Raw genomic sequence first — 5,000 nt, forward strand, 5'->3', positions numbered from 1 at the left:
CGTGCGACCGGGACGCGCATCCCGTGCGACCGGGACGCATGTCCGGGCGGTTCCCGTTTGCAACGCTCCTCGGTACTTTGGAACGCTTGGGGTGGGCTTTGGGCGGATGCCCCGCTGGGGTGGTAGGGAGGGGGGGCTGCTGCCGCCGCGGCGGGCCTTCCGCTCCACTCCGCACAAGCCCGCCGTGGGCACTCGCTGCGGGCGTGCCCGGCACCGTTCGTCCTCGAGGGATTCGGCCCGTCGGCTCGCTCGGATGGGCCACGCGCAGCGGGCCCACGACGGAGCCGGCACGCTCCTTCTGCTGGCGCGGCGCTCGGTCTACGCCTCCGGCCGGCCGTTGCGGCGGCCGTGCACGGCGCTTCGGATCGGTCGGCCCGTCGTCCCGTCCCTGACGAAGTTTTCGCGGCCGCGCGCGCGCGGAGTTGGATCGGCCTTACTTGGTCCGATCCTTCGCCCTCGCATGTTGCGTGGGCTCGGTCCCGTCCCGTTCGGTGAAATCTTTGTCCGCTCTGGTGCGTCCCTGTGGGTTCCTTTGTCGGTTTTGCGGGTTCGGCCGGGCCTTCCGTGCCGGCCCGTCGGCTCGCTCGGATGGGCCCCGCGGAGTTGGCCCACGACGGAGCCGGCACGCTCCTTCCGCTGGTGCGGCGCTCGGTCTATTCCTTCGGTCGGCCCTTGCGGCGGCCGTGCGCGGTGCTTCGGATCGGTCGGCCGGTCTTCCCGTCCCTCATGAAGTGTTCGCGGCCGCGCGCGCGCGGAGTTGGATCGGCCTTACTTGGTCCGATCCTTCGCCCTCGCATGTTCCGTGGGCTCGGTCCCGTCCTGTTCGGTGAAATCTTTGTCCGCTCTGGTGCGTCCCTGTGGGTTCCTTTGTCGGTTTTGCGGGTTCGGCCGGGCCTTCCGCGCCGGCCCGTCGGCTCGCTCGGATGGGCCCCGCGGAGTTGGCCCACGACGGAGCCGGCACGCTCCTTCCGCTGGTGCGGCTCTCGGTCTACGCCTCCAGCCGGCCCTTGTGGCGGCCGTGCGCGGCGCTTCGGTTCGGTCGGCCGGTCTTCCTGTCCCTCACGAAGTGCTCGCGGCCGCGCGCGCGCGGAGTTGGATCGGCCTTACTTGGTCCGATCCGTCGCCATCGCATGTTGCGTGGGCTCGGTCCCGTCTCGGTGAAATCTTGGGCCGCTTTGGTGCGTCCCTGTGGGTTCCTTTGTCGGTTTTGCGGGCTCGGCGCCGGGCCTTCCGCGCCGGTCCGTCGGCTCGCTCGGACGGACCGTGCGCAGGTGGTCCCCGACGGAGCCGGCACGCTCCTTCCGCTGGCGCGGCGCTCAGTCTATGCCTCCGGCCGGCCCTCGCGGCGGCCGTGCGCGGCGCTTCGGTTCGGTCGGCCGGTCGTCCCGTCCCTCACGAAGTTCCTGCGGCCGCGCGTGCGTGGAGCGGGATCGGCCTTACTTGGTCGGATCCGTCGCCCTCGCCTGTTGCGGGGGCTCGGTCCCGTCCCGTTCGGTGAAAGCTTTGCCCGCTCTGGTGCGTCCCCGTGGGTTCCTTTGTCGGTTTTGCGGCCTTGGCGGCGGGCCTTCCGTGTCGGCCCGTCGTGGGCCCGCTGCGCGTTCGTGCGCGGTGCTTCGGATCGGTAGGCCCGTCGTCTGGGTCCCTTACGAAGCTTTGCGCGACCGCTCCTTTGTCGCCGGTCCCCTGTTAGGGCTGACCGAGCCCTCCGTTCGCCCCCTGGCCCGTCGCATGGGCCCCCGGCGCCTCCGCGGCGCCCCACCGAAAACTGTCACGACGCGCATCCAGCGCCGACGAGGTCGCAGGTTACGTGCGGCAGCCGGGGGGCTAGGCCGAGCGGCGGCGGGCCCGCCCACGGACGGGCGCGGGGAGGAGCGCAGCCGGCACGCGGCGCGGAGCGGCGGCGGCATGCCGCCGGGCGGCCGTCGGCTCAACCGTGCCCGAGTCCCGCGGGCACCGCGTCGCCCGGCCGGCGCGAGCGGCGGCGGGCCCGCCCGCGGACGGGCGCGGGGAGGAGCGCAGCCGGCACGCGGCGCGGAGCGGCGGCGGCATGCCGCCGGGCGGCCGACGGCTCAACCATGCCCGAGTCCCGCGGGCACCGCGTCGCCCGGCCGGCGCGAGCGGCGGCGGGCCCGCCCGCGGACGGGCGCGGGGAGGAGCGCAGCCGGCACGCGGCGCGGAGCGGCGGCGGCATGCCGCCGGGCGGCCGACGGCTCAACCATGCCCGAGTCCCGCGGGCACCGCGTCGCCCGGCCGGCGCGAGCGCACGAGGGCGGGAGGCAACCGGGCGGCGCCTGCGGAACCGGATGCGACGGCCGGCGCGGCACGGCCTCGACGGGTCCGCACCGAAGACCAGCGCGGTGCGGATCGACCGCTGATGAGGTCAGAGGTTACGTGCGGCAGCCGGCCGGCTGGCCCGAGCGGCGGCCGGCACGCGACGGGGATCGAGCGGCCCCGACGGCTTGCAGCCGGGCGGCCGACGGCTAGGCCGTACCGGAGTCCCGCGGTCGTTCGGGCGAAGGGGCGCATGCTGCGGGAAAGGCCTGCGGCGGCGAACCGTCCGCCCGGCCGGCCAAGCCTTCCGCGGCGGCGCGCACGTGGCGGCGCGGCCGAGATGACCGAGCGAAGCCCCGGCGATGGGCGGCGCGCACGTGTCCGTGCGGCCGAGATGACCGAGCGAAGCCCGGGCGGCGCCCGCCGTGCGCCCTGCCGGATCGCGCCTTCCGCCGGCGCGCAACGCCGGTCCCGCGTTCCGGCCGCGGGAGAGGCCTGCGTCGGCGAACCGTCCGCCCCGCCGGCCGAACCTTCCGCGGCTGCGCGCACGTGTCCGTGCGGCCGAGATGACCGAGCGAAGCCCCGGCGACGGGCGGCGCCCGCCGTGCGCCCCGGCGGATTGCGCGGCCCGCCGGCGCGCAACGCCGGGCCCACGTTCCGGCTGCGGGAAAGGCCTGCGGCGGCGAACCGTCCGCCCCGCCGGCCGAACCTTGCGCGGCGGCGCTTACGTGTCCGTGCGGCAGAGATGACCGAGCAAGCTCCGGCGATGGGCGGCGCCCTCCGTGCGCCCCGCCGGATCGCCTGCGAGCGGCGAGCATCCGGGCGGGCCCCTTTCGCAACTTCCCTCGGTACTCTAAACACCCCTTGCCTCTCGGTCTTCCCCCCGACCCTCTCGGTATTTGCTCGGATATGTGCATGCATCGTCCCTCGTCGCCTTCGGTTATCCTCCCCGGGGTGGGCTTTGCGCCGACGCGCCAACGGGGTGGTAGGGGGGCTGCAGCCGCGGCCGCCGCGTTTCGCCATCCGCGCGTGCGCCGCCGGATCCGAGTGGAGGTCGCGGGCGACTCGTCGATGCTTGTACTAGGGGCGCATGCCGGCAGCCCCCCGCGGGGTGCGGGACCCCCGATCGGCGTGCGAGGGACGGGCGTCCGGGCGGGCCCCGTTTCCAACTTCCCTCGGAACATTAAAACCCCCCGACCCCCTCGGTCTTCGCTCCGGCCCTATCGCTATTGCTCGGATATGTGCATCCACCGTCCCTCGTTGCCTTCGGTTATCTACCCCAGGGTGGGCCTTGCGCCGATGCCCCGATGGGGTGGCAGGGGTGGGGCTGCCGCGGCCGGCGCGTTTCGGCATCCGCGCTTGGGGGCTCGGACCCGAGTGGAGGTCGCGGGCGGCTCGTCGATGCCTGCACCGGGAGCGCATGCCGGCAGCCCCCCGCGGGGCGCCGGACCCCCGATCGGCGTGCGATGGACGGGGGGAGGGGCGGGCCCGGTTTGCAAATTCCCTCGGTACTTTAAAATCTCACGGCCCTGTCGGTGCTCCCTCCGGCCCTATCGCCACTGCTCGGATATGTGCATCCACCGTCCCTCGTTGCCTTCGGTTATCTACCCCGCGGTGGGCTTTGCGCCGATGCCCCGATGGGGTGGCAGGGGGGCACGCTCTAGGCCGTGCCACGGGGCGCGGGCGCCGGCGCCGTACGTCCCTCGCGGCGGCCGTGAGCGGCACCTCGGCTTGCTCGGTCTGTCCTCCCGGGACGCGCGACCCGTGCGACCGGGACGCGCATCCCGTGCGACCGGGACGCGTGTCCGGGCCGTTCCCGTTTGCAACGCTCCTCGGTACTTTGGAACGCTTGGGGTGGGCTTTGGGCGGATGCCCCGCCGAGGTGGTAGGGAGGGGGGGCGGCTGCTGCCGCGGCGGGACTTCCGCTCCACTCCGCACAAGTCCGTCGCCTCGCGGCAGGCGCGCCCGGCACCGTTCGTCCCCGAGGGAGCCGGCACGCGCCCGCCGAGGCCCCGGCGCATGGGCGCCGCCGCCGGCCGTCCGCGCGGCGGCCGTGCGCCGGCTTCCTCCGTCGGCCCTCCCGGGATGCGCGACCCGTGCGACCGGGACGCGCATCCCGTGAGACCGGGACGCGTGTCCGGGCCGTTCCCGTTTGCAACGCTCCTCGGTACTTTGGAACGCTTGGGGTGGGCCTTGGGCGGATGCCCCGCCGGGGTGGTAGGGAGGGGGGGCTGCTGCTGCCGCGGCGGGACTTCCGCTCCACTCCGCACAAGTCCGTCGCCTCGCGGCGGGCGCGCCCGGCACCGTTCGTCCCCGAGGGAGCCGGCACGCGCCCGCCGAGGCCCCGGCGCATAGGCGCCGCCGCCGGCCGTCCGCGCGGCGGCCGTGCGCCGGCTTCCTCCGTCGGCCCTCCCGGGATGCGCGACCCGTGCGACCGGGACGCGCATCCCGTGAGACCGGGACGTGTGTCCGGGCCGTTCCCGTTTGCAACGCTCCTCGGTACTTTGGAATGCTTGGGGTGGGCCTTGGGCGGATGCCCCGCCGGGGTGGTAGGGAGGGGGGGCTGCTGCTGCCGCGGCGGGACTTCCGCTCCACTCCGCACAAGTCCGTCGCCTCGCGGCGGGCGGGCCCGGCACCGTTCGTCCCCGAGGGAGCCGGCCCGCGCCCGCCGAGGCCCCGGCGCATGGGCGCCCCCGCCGGCCGTCCGCGCGGCGGCCGTGCGCCGGCTT

The sequence above is a fragment of the Phoenix dactylifera genome, chromosome 10 (genome assembly GCF_051530095.1).
Source record: "Phoenix dactylifera cultivar Ajwa chromosome 10, Ajwa_hap1_PhDact_Kaust_v1.1, whole genome shotgun sequence".
Taxonomy (NCBI): Eukaryota; Viridiplantae; Streptophyta; class Magnoliopsida; order Arecales; family Arecaceae; genus Phoenix; species Phoenix dactylifera.